At 43.0% G+C, this 19,949-nt stretch overlaps 1 protein-coding gene across 2 annotated transcripts in view; it reads right to left on the bottom strand.

The window, feature by feature from the left end:
• The window catches only part of SPTLC3 (serine palmitoyltransferase long chain base subunit 3), a 273,302-nt gene that overhangs the window by 216,768 nt on the left and 36,585 nt on the right, over positions 1-19,949 (bottom strand). For both annotated transcript variants that reach the window (XM_046939520.1, XM_046939517.1), the window contains exon 3: positions 16,511-16,660. The gene's annotated coding sequence lies outside the window, so the exon portion shown is untranslated. The remainder of the gene's footprint in view (positions 1-16,510; positions 16,661-19,949) is intronic.

Genomic DNA, 19,949 nt, shown 5'->3' on the forward strand with positions numbered 1-19,949 from the left:
TCTCCAGCCATACTTTAATCTCTTTCTTGTTCTCGCTATATGAAACTCAACTCTAAAAATAACAGTGCATCTACCACCACATCATCTTTGCAAGGGCAAACAGAGCGTGGCTTAAAGTCCTGATTGGCTAAATATCAGTTGAAAAGTTATTAATTTGTTAAGAAACAGTGGAGTTTAACATGAAAAGCCTTACTTTCAAATTAAGCCTCTGGATCACTACAGACTTCAGCCTTGACTTCAGCACTGTCACAACTGGGAACAGGCCCAGAATTTTTCCCTAGAGCCTGCAGCCTTGTTGCTCCCAGATCTCCCACCCATTTGGGTACTCAAACACTGCACATTTTCTCCTCGTGCATCAGTTTCTCCTTGCCTGTCTGCTTTGGGGATAGGGAGGAGTGGAGGTGACCCTTTTGGGGTTCTTGTACCAGCTTGATAAGAAAGCTTAAGGTGAGCCTGTGGTCCTGTATAAGGGTTTTGCTGCTTTGAGAAGGCTCTCTAAAACTGTCCTCATGGGCACCAGCTGAACAATTTAACACATGCAAGCCACTGCTCCTGTCCTGCTGCAGCCTTGCTCTGTATTCATATACACTGCTGCCAAACCACACGTCCTCACTCACCTGAGATACCTTGTGTGGCTTTAGCAGCAGAGCAGAATATCAGCACAAATAACACAGTGATATCACCCCTGCAAGGAAAGCAAACAGCACAACCAGCCCTGCTCCACATGCTACCAGAATATTTATAACCAGGAGTGTTTTGCTCAGGGAGCTGCAGCCTAATTTAGGCTCCTGTTTCCTGCTTACTTTCCTCTCTCCGAACAGATGCCAGTTTTCCATCGTTAATCTCCAGAGCCTTGCACTTCCATCTTCCCGAACTTGTATTTCTCTTTCCTGTAGATGCATCCTCTCCCCTTGGAGCAGAGAAACCTGGGCACCATTGCTGACAACACGCACAGCCTCACAGGATCAGGCTCATTACAATGAATAAATCACTCCTAGCTCTCCATGCACACATTTGAACAAGACCGGTTACAGTGCCTACACAACCTGCAGTAGGTTACCCAGCCCCGACTCAACCCCCTCAGCTTGGTTTAAAAGTGTCTTCCTTCAGATTTATTCCTCATTCCACAGTTGTTTTTGCTAGACCAGAGGTCACTTCTGCTCAGCACAAGCTATTGCACGGCTTCTTTTATTCTCCCTGAACATAGCCTGTGAAGTTTTTGTATGCTGGTATGGATATCACATGCAGGGGGATTTTAGAAAAATAACCAACAGCAGTGAGACTACAGGTAAGAATTTTCTGCAAAACTGAATCAGATTTGAAGTGACATGCAAGCCTCAGCAGGAAGGGGCAGTTCGAACGCTCATTTAACTCAATGCCACCCCTGCCTCAGTCATCCAAGGCAAGGGAGGGCCACACAGCCTGGCTGCCCACAGCACCCTGCTCAGCACAGGTAAAGGATGGCCCCTGAAATGGCCCCCACCCCTCTGATACAGCCTTTGACCACCTTCTCTTCAAGCTCCCTTGTGCCCTGTGTTTGCTACAGTCTCAAGAAACAGCATGGCTGCTGGACCCTGATGGATGAGGTAGTTGTGCTTCTCTCAGCTTGTGATTCAAGAGGAGCACAGCTTACTTTTTCTGTACTCAAGTAAATGCCTGCCTTGTCTTCAGCGACAACGCACACCAGACAACACAGTGAATGACACAGCAGTCTTCACCAGCACAGGCATGTCATTGCTATCAGTGCTAATGGGAGATGTATTCATTTCTGAAGTGCTCTTCTGGAAGCATTTTGCACAGTTAAGCAGAGATAGGTGAAATGATACAGGGCAGTGCTTTATACAGGAAGAAATGAAGAGCTAACTGAAACACTGACCATCACCAGCATCAGAGTGGGAAAATATGGAAACATCTTCTATTTGTTTTTCAAATTATATCTCAGAGTTGTAAGGCAAAGTAAAAGGGATTGAAAAGCCCTCAGTGATACTGACAACAACAACAAAACAAACTTGAAATGATTTTTACTTTCACTAGCTAACAAATAGCTTAATTGCTCATCTAGCACTAAGGTGAGGGCAGAGAACCAGAATATGCCCTTCCACTGACACAGAGGAGATTTGGGAGGGCAATCCCATTAGCACAGTGAAAGTCCCTTCATATTATTATTTTTTTGCATTAATGAGGAAATGGGGCATCAATAATGAACACTGTTTGGGAACATCTCCTTGGTTCTAATTCTGGATCTCAGATAAGGAAATCTCGTATTTCCCATCTCAGCCAGAGCGTGGCTCATGCATTGCTAAATCTACATATAAACCCACAGCAGGGAAATGTAAACCATTGCAAACAACAAGAAACATTAAGTGCTAGACTCTTAGCATTCACAAGTTTGCATGCCATTAAGAGCTATTCATTAAATTACACAGTAAAGAATCATAGAATCATGGAATCGTTTGGGCTTACTCAGCCTGTCCTCATAAGGAAGGTCTTCCATTCCTTGTATCGTTTTTTCCGTCCTCATGGGGAGGGGAAGAGAAAGAGTTAACCACCTGGCTGTGAGTGGATGCGCTCTGTGCAAGCACTTGACTCAGTAACATCCTCACCAAGCAATTGTGCGAAGGCTCCTGGTGTCACAGCTATTGTTTCATCTCCTTATCTGTGCTCCACACTGCCGTGGGCTCTGCAGCTCTCTCCCTCTTTCCCCAAGAGGGCCCCCCCAGGATGCTTGCGCACACACAGAGCACCATTAAGATGAAAGTGCTCCCAGATGCTGTCTGTCTTCCTGCACACTGTCTCTGCAGGCTCATGAATCGTGAAGCAAAGGAATAGGTTTTGTTTTCACGCTGGAAAAGTAGCACGGCAGCTAGAAGAAAAAAAAAAAACAAAAAAAGAAAAAACCTGGCTGCTCTGCTGCTCTGCTGGTTGCTCTTCCAGCTGTTAGGACAGACCTACAGGCAGGACCCGTCATAGAAACTGCTGTGTTTTCTATTGGTTGCTGCTGCATAATCACATCAGGCTTGTTTATATGTAAAATCACACATCACTTCTAATATTTGTCTTATTTAAAAAATGCATGAGTCCATCTCTCTCTCCAGCATCTAAAAAGAAGAAATAGTGACTACCTGGGGTGAGACATGCACCTTTCTGAAGTTCTGGTATGGCAAGGCCGTGAGGATCACTGCCCACAGGAGCATGGAAGCCCAAGTGCCTCTTCAGCCAGAAGACAGTACCATATTACAAAAACTGTCTGTCTAGTTCGTTACTAATTCTGGCTCCTAATGACTCTCCTTTCTGGCTTACCGACACTCCCCATTTATCTGACTTCTGTGATTTCAGATTAACTCCTGTATGGGCTTGAGCCCTTCAGTAAGACATGAAGTAAGAATGCATCTGGCCATCTGGATCAGATTCATGCATTTATGATGTTCACGTTAACGTTACTACGTTAACAATGTGCCAATGCTTTTCTGTCGGGCTGGTCTTTTTCAACATTGATACTCGTCCCAAAGTGAAATGCAAGAGCAATAAGCAAAGGTAAAGCTTTCTCCCCACCAAATCCTAAGCTCTTTCATGCTGGTTGGATAGCAGATAATGTCTCAGCATGCCATGAACAACTTCTATGCTGTGCTAAGATCGCTGAACTAAAACAAGAAATTGGGGGAAAAATTTATGAGTCATTCTTCTACTGAGTTGAGAGGATGGACATATAGGATGCATTATTATTTTTGGCTTCCCAGTGCACGAGCTGCTTGGAAAGTTAAAGCTCTGCAGTAGGCTTAACCTTTGCAAGAGTCCCAGAAGATGCAACCAAAGATTTCATGGTCCATTCTTTCAGGTCCTAGGCAGGCTCTGCCACACACAGACAAACAGAAGTCATCATGCAGCAATTACAATGCTCCTTAACACACAACACACAAACATGAACGCTGGGGCTGCATCCATGCCAGCCTCAGCCTGGTTGAAGGATATGTCTGGTTGGGGCAGCTTCATGCTCCCTCCACAAAAACCCAGAGCTCAGCAAAAGCAGAGGCACTTGCATCAGTGTATGTCACCTGACAGCCTGCAGTATTTATTTTGTCCTGCCTTTACAAACCATTTTGAGATCCAGTGTCATGGTGTTGGGTGGTGGTTTTAATGAAAAATTCAACTCCTGGGGAAAGCAGGTATCTCAGCTTTCATGGAAACCCAATTACAGCTTCTAATTGCAGAGTCAACCTGAGAACACCCAATGAGGAAATTCTAAAGGATGGGAATCTGAAGGTAAATAAGGAGACCCTCCCCCTTCCCTGACCAAATTTTATCAAAGCAAACACTCTCTGGATTTTCAAACAAATTCAGAGGCACAGGAGTCATACAGATAAATGCTTTCTCTTGGAAATACTGATATTAATACAGTCAAGCAGGCTGGCAGGGAGAGCAGATAACCATTGCTTTGAGCATTATTAATGGCTTATTTTAATAACAATAATAATATTAAAGCATTTTCACAATAGCTCAAAATAGGTAACACATTCACTGATAGCAGCCCTTAGAATTAGGCCTACACGAGGCAGATCAGTGTCTGAGCAGAGTTACAGTTGCATCTCTTTAATATTAATATCACGAGGGCATGAATTCAGCAGCAGCCAGGGATTGCAGGGAAGCTCTGGAGTACCTGGGATAGAAAACTACTGCTGAAGTTTGGAAAAAAAAAAAAAAAAAAAAACAACTCGAGCAGAATGAGTTATGGCAAATTGAGCTCCAAAAATGGATATCACGCTCTTTCCTAAACCTTGGAACCTAGGAGCCGATAAGGAATAAAGCCTGCAGTATTTATGATTCAATGAGAAAGGGCACGCCTGTTTTCACAAGTCCAGCTGCCTTGCAGAAGGAAGGAACAAAACCAGCCAGTCTCATGTTTTGACTGTAAATTATCATTCTTTCTTCCAACTATATTTCTGGTTATTAAATTCAAATCGAAAAAAACACGTTTTCTTATGTTTACACACCCACAAGGTTAATTGGAAGTAAAAGTACGTCTGTTTATAGGCAGACGTTCTACCCCTGTTTGGAAGAAACAGGTTATTGTGCAAAATTCATGTAATTGCTTTCCATAGCCCAGAGCAAATCAGGAATAATTTCTTACAGCAGAAGAGCAGATTTATCCTAAAGTGTCCCTTGAAATTTCTCATTCAAAGGCTGATGGCTCTAATGACTGCCTTCAAATTGCTATCAGTAAAAGTCTATGCAAAAAAATAAAAAATTAAAAAAGAAAGTCAGTGTGCAATTTGGCCAACAGCTGTACGTTCACAGCCTTCAGCGACTAATCTAATCTGGGTGCTAATTTCTCTTTGTGTAGATTGGTAATGTATCCAGGCTTGAGCTCAATAAAGCCATTAGCACAAGTAGATTTGCTCAGACCCATAAGCATGTGCAGAGCCCCTGCCTGCCATCGGCTGGCACCGAGCCAGCCCCTTCCCTAGCTAGCAATGTACGAGGGGAAAAAGCCAGTCAAATGTTTCCCTTCTTGGGTCTCTACCAGCTCCAGTGCTTAGAACACCCAAATGTCTGAAACCAAACCACTCTGTGCAGAAACATGAGCCTCGGGTTTTGGCTGTCTGGTCCCTGCCTGCATGTCAGCATCGAGACAAAATGGGGTCCAGATCCCAATGCCTGGGAGCATCACCCTTTCCTGAAGCAACTGGCATTTGTACCAATCCATTCCTCTCTGATCTGGTGGTAAGCAAATTGTTTGCTATTTCATTCTTCCTTTGCATGAGCATGAGCCTTCTGAATTCGCCACGAGGGACAGCCTACGATGAAATTGAACCGCACGTACGTGTTTACAAAACAAATTATTGACCAACAAATCATTTTCCTGTCAGACCATGATATAGCAGTGATGATGATAACTCAGGTTTTTGGAGTTGAATGGCTTTGGAAAGCCTTTTCACCATTACACATCAATGGGGCTAGCTAAGTGCAGGCAAAGATGGATGTGGCAGCACTTTCTGCATCTCCTGCTCCCCCAGGAGTGCTCTGTGTAACATGGGCTGGCAGATCTGCCCCAAAAAGGGATGGAAGAATGTGCTGTATATTACAGTTACAAGCTGCAGTACATCGAACTCATCTTTGATTTTCCCATTAAAAACAGGCAGCAAAAGATACTGCTATGAGTTGAACATGGAATTATTTTCCTGCTACAATAAGAGAACTTCTTGAAACGTTGGGTGTCTAAAAAGCTAAGATATCTTTCCAGAGTAGGTAATAACACTACCATTAAAAGGGAATTTGGAATGACATGACTCAAAATAAAAAAAAAAATCTGTTTTGGAACAAAAACCCATTACATGCAATACCAGTGTTGACTTTGAGCCTGTTCCTCAGCCTGCTGTTCCTTGCAAGAGAGCCCCAAAATTTCTCTGGTACTCTTTCAGGGCAACCCAGAAACTTGCAGCTGTTCTTCCTTAACTTGCACCATCCAGAGGTCTGTACAGCTTTCATTCACATACTGCAGTGTCACTCTGCAAACATGAAAGGTACAGCTGGTATGGCACACCTGTGCTTTGGTCTCAGGCACTGTCCTGCATAGAGAGCTGAGGAGAAAAAAGGGAGAGAGGAAAAAAAAATCCTGGAAAGCCTGAATAACCAATTAGGGGAAAAACAAAGAAACAAAAACCCATCAACACCAACAAATAGAAGCTGGATTTGGTGGGTGAAAAGAATAAGAGTGAAAATAAGACTGAAATTTAAATAGGACTGAAAATTAGGCCCCACAGAGCAAGTCCTGGAAGAATTTATTGGAAGCATGAACAAAATAAGTACAGATAGGAAAACAGGACAGACAAAGCAGAGTCTACAACAAGGTAACTGTAGGCAGTGAAAGAACACAGATAAATCCCTCTCTTAAAAAAAAATGACAGATTTTTTTCTAAGGAAAGAAGAAAAGACAAAAGCAATTTCAGCTGAGAGCAGCGTTCACTGACATCACTAGAAGCTTTCGCATGGTCTTAAGTAGACATTATAGCAGAACCTCAGCCCCTGAGCAAATAAGCATACAATGAACAGGTGTGCAAACAGCCACAGGATACTCTTTCATCGTCTTCATTAATGCAAAAATAAACCACCAAGTGGAATTTAAGATGCATCATTCAGGCCCAGTAATCACCACGGTTATGTGCAAATACTCACGTGAAGAAAACCAGCCCAAACCTATGCTGTAGTCATAGAATCATAGAGTTGCTAAGGTTGGAAAAGACCCACAGGATCATCCAGTCCAACCATTCACCCATCACCAATGGTTCTCACTAAACCATGTCCCTCAACACAACATCCAAATGCTCTTTGAACACCACCAGGGTCAGGGACTCCACCACCTCTCTGGGCAGCCCATTCCAGTGCCTGACCACCCTTTCAGAGAAGTAGTATTTCCTAACGTCCAGCCTGAATCTTCCCTGGCGCAGCTTGAAGCCATTCCCTCTAGTCCTATCACTAGTCAGGAGATGAGGAGATGGAATCAACCCCTGCTCAAACACTAAGACTTGCTGTAGGGATGGATAACCTTAGACCAATACAATCAGGGTTCTTTGGCACTGTGGTGCTGGGAGGAGGCATTTGCTTTTGTTATTACTCCAGTACACACCTGTACAAAACAGGCACCTGACAGATGAGCTCCTCAGCTGTTGGTTACAGGAGGCCCAGGAAGAACTGAGAAATGTTTTTTAGAGATTGAGCAGATGAAGATACCAGCACTTTGCTGTATGGTGAAGGCCAAAAAATGTGCAGCAAGTGGTTTTATTTTTCATCAGCCACCAGCTGGTGGAACATCCCTGCTCTGATTTACTTTTACGTAAGCAAAACCTTTCAGATGAGCTATGTGCCTTAGGTGTCTTCTCTCAAGGGTGACCAGGAGTTTTTTGTTATCCCATTGTAGCACCTGCCCTTACCGCATCGAGGAAGGCCCAAGACAAAAGGACGTGCTAAACAAAGTTTGTGAAGAGGGAGAAGCTGGAACGTTCTTCTTTCAGATTGAAAGAAAGAAACGGATTTTGTACAACAGCCTCTGGGTCTCCATACATAGTGAGCTCAAAGCAGCCAGAAGGACTGGAGTCACCTCTGAGCTTCTTCCCAGACTGTGTCCTCAAGCAGCTTGAAGGGACCCATTCAGAAGAGCTACCACCACCACCTGCTCAGCTCCCTCAGTGCCACACATTCCTCTTCTTGCTTTAGAAAAAGCTTTGCGGCACCTGATCCCCTCAACAGGAGAAAGGGGGGAATTGAAATCAGAATCCCAGCTGAATGTTTTCCATTGTTCTTTTTAGTCTTATTAAAAAATAAATAGAATCTTGTCTTCCTTTAGACTTCACAAATGACAAATGTGTTTGCAGTGACACAAGAAGAGAAATCCCAGATGCCTCCAGTGCCAGAGAGATTAATAGACTCCTCCCTGCTCTGCAGGACTTCAGTCCTCATTAAGGTCAAGCCAAATTGCCTTACAAACAGTTTAGCTATGATCCTCAGCTCCTTGTTTCTGAACTGCCAGATTATGCAGCCATTAATCAGTTTGGCCTTTGCTTCTGACATGCAGAAGGTAAACTGACTCCATGCTTGTCCTCTTACTGCATTTCTCAGACACGCTAGAATTAAAAAATAAAATCTCATTCCCTGCTGAGGACTGATGATTCTTCACATTTCATGAAGGACTGAATGCAACTTTTAATAAATTTGTTTGAAATGCACCAATTTCATTCTGCCTACTCCCAAGGAAACAAATTTCTATTTGATGGGCTAGAGGACGTGAGAGATTGTTTATCACTGTACGTCTGGGTCCACTGCTAGTTGCAAAGCCATACATTTGGAAGACAGCACAGTAACTGATCTTCAGTTAATTTCCTGGAAAGTCTGAAAACTTTGCTCAGAGCGATCACTGACAAAGATATAATAATAAAAAATACCCAGAGATGGCCAAACTCAGTGTGATAGTTTCCATGAAGATCATTTTGATCGGAGCTCTGCAGGACTTCATTCACTGATACAATAGCACTCGCTCCATAGGACTGAGAGCAAAAATTTGCTTTTATACCCTGATCAGATTTTTGTTGGGATAGGACTCCCGTAGCTGCATTTAGCTCTCAGATAAGAGAGTGGCTCTTAATAAGAACCACCTGCACATCCGAGGGCTGAATCTCACCCAGCAAGGATGTTCAGCGACGTTTAATTTTGACAAACGATCAAAGGCCGTGGCCTTATCGTTCAGTGCCTGCTTCAGCTCCCAACGGGTAGCAGGTATGCTCTTGAAATAAAGCTCTGGCTTTCCATTACTGCCATAAAGCAAGCTGCAGAACCACCCTTTCTTCATTTGTCTTAATTATAAATGTATCTCCTAGCTCATGAAGTATAGAAAACTCCTTTCCGTGAGTGATTAATGAACTTGCAGATTCTCTTGCAGATACAGTCAATGGCTTTGCAAGGGCTTTTCTGCCAAAAGTCCTGCTTTGAGTACTAATTATTTACATTCCATCTACAGTAGCTGACAGTTAGGGACAGCTTTGGCTGTTTTGATCATGTTTCCCACCAAAACCTAGAGTAAGCCTGCAGAGCACCAGCTCTCAGCCTTGCAGCAGTGCTTCCCGTAGGCATGACTTTGAGGCAGCTGTGAGAACGCTTTTGCTGTAAAAGCCTGAAACACATAAATACAATGGATCAGCTGGGCTCTGTGTCTGCGCAACTCCGTTTTTCCCATCCACGTACAAGAATCATTCTTACATGCAAATCTTTTCCTACTGAACGCTCATACGTGAAATAAGAATTAATTACATCTTTCTCTATTATAGCCCCAGAAAGCTCTATTAAACACCTACCACCCATATCCTGGCTTGGAAAATTAGGCTGTTACTGAAATAGTTTTACAAAAAGCACTTGTTTGCAAATATGGATTAAGTTAGCGCATAGAGTGAGCTCAGCGTTTTACTTATTTATTTATTTAAGAAACTGGGCTGTCCTACATACTTGTGTGTGAGTTACAACAAACTAAGCAGCGTGAGACAGGGCATCTTTCACAGCTAAGCAGGTCAGCGAAGGTCTTCGATTTCATTTGCTGCCACCTGTATTACCAAATCTTGTGATTTTTCCATTAAACTTAAGGTACCTGACACAGCAAGAAAGAGGGCTCAAGTCTTTTCTAAAGAAACAGCATTCTGCAGGATATATGGAAAATATTTCACAGATATTTCATGCCATGGATTAAGGTGATTTATATGAAAAACTCCAAAAGAGTACTTCAATTTTTTATTTCGTTACAAATATTTCTTGCTCTCTTTGACTCCAAGAAGTCAAAATGCAAGTGAGACCTTTATATTAATCCTAGCTGCTTCCTCTGCCTTTTCATGGTAAATTTTCAGAATAATAAGTGAAACACTATCATTAGGTTCTTGCTGTACCCCAAGATATAGCAAGATTTCCTTTTTAGTTCCAGCTCTAGCTTCATAGGATCCTCACTGTCCTTCCTTGCATTGTAGGGAACATTTTAAGCTTTTAGAGATAAAAACAAAAAGCAAAGAACATCAACGAGAAAACCAGGAGTGAAGACAGGAAAGGTGGGTTGTTGGTTTTTTTGTGTGTGAGTGTGTGTTTTTTGTTTGTTTGTTTTAAAAACCTTACAATCTCTGGGGATGCAATGTTATTCTCCCATTTTCTTGTTGGAAGCTGGTATGCAATGTTGACTACTTGCATTCAATTTTGCATCGCTTTAGAGCTCAGCAGCTCAAATAATTAGCCAGTTGAGAATTTCTCCAGCTATGCACGTGTTATAGAACTGTATGTAGTTGTACGTGCCTGCAGACATCTTCAAGTTTGCACTACCTGAGCAGAAGGCAATAGATTTTCAAAAGCTCTGTATGAGGTAGATGTTTCCAGGAGGTCCACTCCTGTTAGATCAACTCCATAAACAATTAGTTTTCTCTTTTAACACTCAGCACTCCTTTTGGGGACTTTTATAGCCAGACTGTCAGAGCTGTTTAGCACCTAAAACAGCCAGTTTGCCTAGAAGCCCTGTTGCTAATTTTAGCAGCTAAATGAGAGCTGACCTCAATCATGTGAGGGAGCTCTTTGGAAAATTCTGACCACAATGCTTTCATCTAAACTGACTGTTCTCCAGGCAAGTGGTAAATATCTTCTGACGCCATCCTCCTACTTTGGTGTCCTAACATATGCAGACTGCTTATTTATAGAATGTGTGAGCTTCATATACACTGGGCCAAATCCCTCAGGACAAAATCTCATTCTGTTTCACACAGCATGGCCAGTGGCTTCTCCCAACTGCCAAGAGCTGAAGGAGCAACGCACCACACAGGAGAGGGCAAAAGGACCCGATCAAACCCCAAATCAGGGAGCTTTCTGGAAACAGTAACAACTAATAAGAACAAGAGAAGGAGAGAAGCTGATCAACCCACTCCATAGGCCCACTCCATAGAAACAAAAGCAAAGGGAAGATCCCAGCACATCATTTGGGAAGCTGTTCTCTCAAGTGCAAGGTCACACAAAAAAACAAAGCCTACACCCAAAATATAGGACAGTCAGTGTTGCAGACAGAGCTTCTACACCCTGTTTTTTTCAGACAGGTTTTTACACCAGCACTTAAAAAAAAAAACCAACCCCAGAGAAACAAACAAAAATACTAAAAAAATAATCAAAAACCTGAAAAGACAGAAGAAATACCACCAGCAGTCAACTCGCCAAGTTTGGTGTAGCAGAATTAACAAATAAATCACAAGAAACCAAAGTTAATGCCATTCTATTTCATCTGGATAACAGTAAGAGAAAATGTTTCTTCTTTTGGGGATACATACTTTTTTTTTTCCCCATGGAAATGGGGAAAATGTGCAAGAACATGAATTAGTACAGAAAAAAATCAACATGCAAATCCATCTATCCCCATGAGAGGTTTGACACACTGCTTTTTGCAGATGAAAAAAAATGGAGCTGAGGTATTTAATTCCTGAGAACAGTAGCCATCATCATGCAAGCCTTCCTCCTCATCAGATGCAGGCCGGGAAGCAAATTCCCTTCTTCTAAGGTCACAGTGCGTTCTGGTGAGCTCTGATCTCTAAGGCAGGCCAACCATCACATAAATAAGCTTTAACTGGCATTCCCAAATGCTTTAAAATCATATTGCCTATTGCTAACACTTCAAAATATATGCCTCTAGAGACATAAAAGAAAAAAAAGTACCAAAAATCACTTGCAATTAGATGCAACGAGACCATACCTGACTGGTATGTGTCAAGGCTAAAAATAGCATCAGCCAAAATGGCAAATGCCTCTTGGTTTGTCAGGATCTGAATGCACAGCACCAAGCAAGTGCTTATAACAACCTCTGATCAGTGAAGCAGACAATCATTTCCCTTGTTATCTTGCAGCCTGCCCATGTGAACAGTATCAAACAACAATTAAAATCACCCCACTCCCCCACAAAGGGAGCACTGGTGGCGAATATCTGAAGACCTCCTTGTTAACAAGGTAACCTTTGAGACTGGTAAGAAGACAAGCAAGCATTTACCAGCCACTGTATCGATAATTACGGGATAAGGAAATCGTAGCTCATTGTCTTTTCCAGTGAAAGGAGTGAGAAATAAATAAGGCAGGAATATCTCGTGCCATCCACAAAGCAAGCAGCCCTTCCACGGCATCTCCCACCTATGGGGACCCTCTGACAAAAAGGCAGCTATCCGTGGAGCTGCTCAATACCACAGTGGCATATATTTGGTAATTAGCCCAAAGCCTTTCTGCTAGTAATAGGAGGCTCTGTGGCACACGGCCCTCAGAGACACCCAAACACCTTGGTGAAAGTGCTCTGATAGGCACCCACAAGGGTAGGCAGCAGTACTGTACACCAGGGCTGAAGTGCTCAAAGCTGGTGATTTTCCCACCTCGAGGCTTTTCAGACATGTAAGAATGAGGATGCAATACTAAGAATACCTCATGGTAACCTGGTTCACTCCTCTCAATAGTTCCCTTCCTGTGTCACCCACGCAACCTTAGATACCTTTCAGTGCTTCAGTATACAGTCATCCAACTTTGATGGGAGCAATGTGGGAGATGGACTGACTCCCTGCCCCATGCCCAGCTCAAGGAAAGATGTATTGCCCCAGGCTCCACAGAGCTTCCCATTCCACCCAGGCACAGCTTCACACCAAACTACCAGTTATCTTCTCCATTAATTGTAGGTATCAGTGTGGTTGACAGGACAGCCCTACCGCCAAGGGATAATTTAATATGACTAAACTGTAATCAAAGCCTCAACAGTCTCAGAATTTAATCTGTGCAGAAGCGGTAGGATTTATAAAAGGGAAATGACGACCAAGGCTAAGATGAATAATGTTAGTTGTAACGTTACAGCTAGTTGTAATAGTATAATTAGTTGTGATATCAAGAATTAAAAATTACACTGCTTTGAGTTCCAGGACGGGTGCCAAAAAGGAGCCGTTAGTCACAGAGATGAGGAGCAGTTACAGAGTCCATTATCTCACGGACTGCGGGGCCCAGAAATGAATCCCACACATCACAGGAAAACTCGGTGTTTTACAGCAACACAGAGCATTTCGTTTCAGCCCTTAAACTAGATCCGTCCTGATTATCAGTCTGCTACACTTCCCCCTTTGCACCTTGAACCCAGTTTGACATGACTCCTGGCTGAACTGCCCTTTTCCTTTGGGAATGGCTCCAGATGGTCTCTCCCAGCCATCAGAGCCTGCTCAGCCCTGGCAACCCAAACCACAACAAAACCCCATCTTTCCTTGAAGGGCAAGGTTGCAGGGTGCTGGTCTGGCTTGCCCCAAACAACAGGTGCTCCTCCACTGAGGGATTAAGCAGCCCCCTTGCTCCCCCCTCAAGACCGAACAGTACAATTAGGTAACATACTTCCAAGCACAACATTTGTAAGGTATCCATAAAAGTAGCATTCAGTACCATAATGTGCAATGAAGAAGCCATACTAAATCAAAATGGTGTGACTGAGAAACACTTCTGCTTTTTTAAACCATCTCAGTCGCTGACAGACACTGAAGCAATTGCTTGACAGTCTTTGCTGCAGAAATTATTTTAGATGACCTCTAGATCAAAACCAAAAAAGCAAGCAACCAAAAGACTCACCAAACTATTCAAAAACTCTCTTCTGATTTTAGGCAGCAATAGAGAAATTAAATGCTTTTTAAGGTTGCACGTATCCTTTTCTCCTTCATTTCCTCCTATGTACTTTCTTTTCCCTTGGTGCCAAAAAGAAAAAAAGCGTGCTTGTAAAGGAGGAAAACTGGGAAAGAAAAGATAACTCCCTCTAGGGAAAACAGGCAGGAAGGAGTGAATAGAAAGAGCTGTGATTCTTTTTTCCTTTTCAAATTACTTGGGATTGAAATAACCGAGATCTTTTGTCCTCTTTGCTTCCTCCTCCCCATTTTTCTTCCTGCTCCTGGCTGACGCACACCTTCAGGGCGCCTGTTTTGCTGCTGCAGTGCAGAGCCGGGAGATGCTCCCAGGAGAGGTTTCGTGTAGGGCTGAAACCAGCAGCACAGCAGTGTTCTGTTGCCCTTCCTTGAGCACGTGCCATTGCTTTGCAGCCGTGATGCTGCAGGCTTGTGAGCACTCGGTGTTTTATACATGGGGAAGGACTCTGCTTAATACATGCGGGGAGCGTTTCCCACAATACGTACTGGAGCCCTGGCGCAGAGGCAATTAAACACTCCAGGCTGCACATGCTCACACAATTACCTTTTGTGACTGTCACTAAATAGAAGCTGCATTGAGCCAATAAATCTTACAATGGCCTCATTTTGCTTGTGATGACACCTCAGGCAAGGCCTACGTGGCCCAGAGAAAGGGAAAAGGTTAGCTTTTTCTGAATTTCCCTAGTCCTGCTTATCTGCTCCTTCCCCCTGAACATCTGCCTGCACCAGACACCTGTTAGAAATATTGGTTTGTATTGCTGCGGTTCCTGGAGTCTATCAGCAAACCGAGAGATTGGTATTGTCAGTGAGTCATTCATTAACCCAACTATTCAGTTTTGGCTAACCTAAGACTAATCACGTATTTAATTCCTGTCTAGCCGGACCAAATCAATCAAAGAGGATAAAAAAAAAAAAAGACTGGGTAAATATCAAAGATCAATAGGTAATAAGCAAAAACCTCAGAACCTTATCTGAATGCTAACAAAGTAAAGTGAAGGAGACTGTTTCCCATCAGGTCCTTCTGATCACCATCATGCTTTCTCCCCAGTTCAACCGCCGAAGCAACTTAAATCCATGGTGAAAGCATCACAGCAGCAGTTTGGCCCAGTACGAAACTCTCCCTCCCCACCTGGCACAGACTCTGTGCAGCAGCTCAAGGTAAAACGTGACAGTAATATTTTCCTGCACGTTCCCTGTGAACTGGGAGCCACAGATACTGACTTTCCTGGCGAGGAAGCAGTGTTACTGCTGGTTGCTCCCAATGGCCATCGTGGCTGTTAAAAGGGGAGCAGGAGCTGATTTCCTTCTGTGAGTCAGCAGCAGAGATAAATAACCTCAATAAACTACGCTGTGCAAACTAGAGAGTAATTACAGGGAACTGGTCATTAAGCTGATACCCACATGCATTGGTGGCTCAGGTCCCATGCCATACTCACCTCCTGCTATGGCTTTTCATAATACTAGACCAACAAAAACATGAGATAAAGAAAGCAAGCATCCTGCTGCTGGTTTTCAGCTATAGTCAGATATACCACTCTCGGTAGCATCAAGGCCAAACAGATACATCAAGAAGTTAATCTCTATTGATGCCAAGAAAGAAAAAAAAAACACAGCTTTACTGGGGTGATACAAGCAATCCCAATGTTTTGTTGGCAGCAAAACAAGCTCAGAGCACGGGCAGTCTGCAAACACCATCAGCTTCAGGTCCTGCCAAGGAACTAAGACACCACACCCACCTCCCTGAGACATGCCAGCCAAGGTCTGCTCACAACCATCAAGTTAACACACCTGTCACAAGGAGGAAACTCAGGAGCAGGCAAGAAAAAGAACTGCTGACTTGCCTGTTCCCTTGCCCTGCCCTTATTTATGCAATTCTCTGCCAGTTTCTTCCATCTGGCTCTTCTCTTTACCTGAATTCTCCTTTCTGTATTAGTCCCTTCCTGCACTGGTTAACTGAAAAGAGTCTCAGTGCAGCACTGTGATTCCACTGAGAAGATGTGAACCCTCAGGTTCTTTAACAGAGCTTTAATTGCCCATGTGTGCTGAGAGCTGCTATTTCTTATCTTTCTGCAGACTTCTTTACCTGACCATGCCATGATATTCGGGTCACCCAGGTAACTCATGACACAACATACAAGTTGCAGGCTTCCTTTACTTTTGCAGGTTCAGCTCCAAGCATCTGCCTGTTTCTCAGAGTCTCTGCTGTACTTGCATAGGCAGAACTCTCTTTTAAACACTTCTATACAGGGCACAGGCACTCCTGGAAGAACTGTACACCGTGGTGTTCCCTTGATTAGGAGCAACATTTGGGTTACCTGTGTCTCAATTCCATTCTTTGCTTCCATGGCTAATGACAAGTATGGTGTTGGAGGTCTCAATGATCCATGTGGGTCCCTTCCAACTCAGGATATTCTATGATTGCATGATCCGTCCCACAGTCCAGCTCTCATTTCCAGTAAGAAGCCCTAATGAAAAAGATGTGAAAGGCAAGGCAAGCTTTCATCTTCTGAAAGCTTAAAAATAAACAGTTTAGCTTTCAGCAGACTGGTCTGATTAGAGGCAAAGAACACTACACTGATTTCCGTGAACATGGACTATTTGGTTGCTGCTACTTGATCTCATTCAAAAGTATTAAGAAAACAAACTTGTGTGATTTCAATACCTGGAAAGCACTGGTACATTTAAAAAATTAAAATTAAATCAATTTCTCGTAAAAGAAAACTGATTTTTAGTTCCTTAATTGGTGCATTACCACTGGAAATGAAACACTCTCATAAGAGCTTAGCAGGAAATCATAGAAATATCAAAACAGGTGCTGCAGCAGAAGGCTACCCACAGGGGTAATACCTGCACAGCCAGGTCAGGGTCTTAAATAACTTCATCTCTAAAAACAGTGAAGAATCTTTCTTAAAGTCATAAATCTTGCTAATGTTAAACCAATTACAAAATGGATATTACACAGATTCTATGAAAGAAGGATCAGGCCTTGCATTTTATTTACTACTAATGCGTAGGAATTTTTTGTAGGAATAAGAATTATCTACGCACGCTCTCGAAGCAAAATAACTCAATGAGTTGGAGTTCTCATCTTATTACTGCGGTATATATCTCCATAAGGAGGTTGTTTTTTTATTTTGTTTTGTTTTGTTTTTTTTCCAAATGCACAGCGCCCTATTTCAGTTTAACCCAGACAGTAACAAAATAATCCCTTTTGCACCACTGTCATGACCGTCACTGCAACAGATACTAAATACAGGTATGAACAGTAATGCTGCTTTGTTAGCGCAGTCGTTGTTATCTTTATAGACATGCCCTGGGGTAGGATCATCTCCAATATTTCAGACCGTACCAATGGGATGCCGGCACTGCAGTGACCAAATGCAACAAATTTGCTAACGATTATTAAAAAAAAAATCCAAAATATTTTTTCTCAGCTAAAATAACACATTGTGACAACAACAACAACAACAATTTCATTTCCTCTTCTGTAGCTCCAAAGTGACATTTCAACATAAGCGGTAAACTTACGGTTTCTATTTTGACACCATGACTTTTTTTTTTCTTTGACAGATTTTTCTCTCCCTGTAATTTCAGGTGACACAGCAGCTTGGTTTCTAACTAAGAAGCTGCTGTACATTTTATCATGTACTGTATTCTCTTACATGGCAGGAACTAGCACATGCTTGTGTTCCAATAGCAATGACCCAAGAAAGAAAGCGGAGCCAGAAAAGATTTGTCCCGATGAGGAGAGTGGGACACAAGCCCCTTTCCCAGAAGTAATTAGGTGTGGATGGTTAATGAGAAGTCACAGTGAGCCAATTAACTGGGGGGCCGTGTGAGTATAGCAGTCACCAAGGGGATGGGTGAACTGTTGCAAATAACAACCTGGGTAAGGGCGTACATATTCGACGATGGCCATTGCAGAATTCTTGTTTGGACATTTCTGCATACGGATACCTTTTACTACTTCCTGATGATTTTCTCCTCTCAGATAGGTTAATATTACACCTTCTAAAGCTAGAACAGCTAAGAGCTCCTCCATGTCTGCTACTCTCAGCCATACAGGTTCATGATGCAAACCTGACTGCATTAAGGACTGAAGTTAAGAGCAGCAGATCAATGCTAAGGAAAGTTGTTAGGATGAAATATGGATACCTCATCCACAAAGGAAAGGAAGAGCATGACATGTTAATGACAGGAAAGGAACCTGTCAGCTATTTTTTCATCCACTGTGCTGTGTCTGGCAGAAAAAAAAAATATTGGCATACTCAGTTCACCTCTTCAGTAGTTTTACTTTTAGCAGCATCTGAATTTGTATTCAATCAGCAGACCTTATTAAGTGAGCTATTTTTTGGACACCCAGTGGTTTTGACTCTGTGTGTGCCCTGCTTCTGGCCTAATGCATTTCTGCTTCAGCGCTTGCTGGAAGATACCTGAGGACAGCAGAGCAAAGCCTGCCAGTCCCACGCTCTGCCCAAACAAGGCATTAGGTATGCATCAGCAACTTTCATGTACAGTTTCCCTCTGAGCGTTATTTTCCCCTTTACATCACCTGTACAGCTTGTGCTGCATTTTACCTAGCTAGCTTGGCCTTTGGTCCCTTGCAATACCTACTCCGTGCAGTTGGACATCCTCATTTCACTGTTACAGCCATGTTAAAAGGCACTGCTGTGTGGATGGTGCTGAGAAGGAATCTCCTTGCAATTTTGAACAGATAGCTGGGGAAATCATAATGAGGGACTTCCAGCATATAGTGATAGATTAAGCAGCACATTACTATGTTGTTTGGTTTTGTTGTTGTTTTGTTTAGTTAAAGCTAGAATCCTTTTAAAGCAAGACCATGCTTATTTAATCAGAAGTAATGACAATTGATTTGGACCACCCCAAAATGCATTCAAACTCAATAAAGGCCGTGGTCTGACAAAGAGGCAGACCATCACTGAGCAGAGGAATGCAGCCTGCTTGGAAGACCACGAAAGCCATAACCTGTTGGGTAGGAGGCTGATTTCCAGCAGCCTGACTCAGAGGTAAAGCAATGAATGCAAAATCTTCTGCAAGCCATTCAGATACAAGCACTTCAGAGGCAGTGGCAGCAGATTAGCTCCTTTCATGATGGGCAGTTTTTCTGTTTTCAGAAATCTCATATCCTACTACTTTGGCTGGATCAGTCTTCGTTTTTGACTACAGACCCGTAGCACAAAAAGACTTAAATATGGGGCCAGACTGGCTCTTCCTGCCTTCTCTTCTAGGGTTGGAGAGGGTCCTCTCCCAGCTAGCAAAAGGACCTCCATCCATACAAAAACAGTTGCTTTCAGCTCACTTTCTCAAAATCATGGTGAATGCAGCTTCCTAGCTCTTACCTTTCTTCTACAAAGGAAAGCTACAGATAAGCAGTATTAAGGTCAGCAAGATCACATCCATAAGCCATATATCAAATCTAACAGACCTCAAACACTTATTTGTTGCTCACAGACCATAAGCTTAAACATCCCATGAATCCCAATGGGATTAGTTCACAATGGGAACTGCTGGGTTTGGTTTCTATGGCATAGTGTGCTCATCACCAAAGTGCCCCAGCAGCCTCTGTCAGCTGGCATGAGGATGTGAACTGAGCTGACACATATGACAAAAAACAACAGTGTTTTGTTCACAAAATGCCAGCTTCTGCCACATCAAACTGTGTAATGTGAATGACAGCACCGCTGCATTCCCTCTGTGCAGGAATTTGTCTGTGTGTTAGACCAGCTTTGTGTT

The sequence above is a fragment of the Gallus gallus genome, chromosome 3 (genome assembly GCF_016699485.2).
Source record: "Gallus gallus isolate bGalGal1 chromosome 3, bGalGal1.mat.broiler.GRCg7b, whole genome shotgun sequence".
Classification (NCBI taxonomy): domain Eukaryota; kingdom Metazoa; phylum Chordata; class Aves; order Galliformes; family Phasianidae; genus Gallus; species Gallus gallus.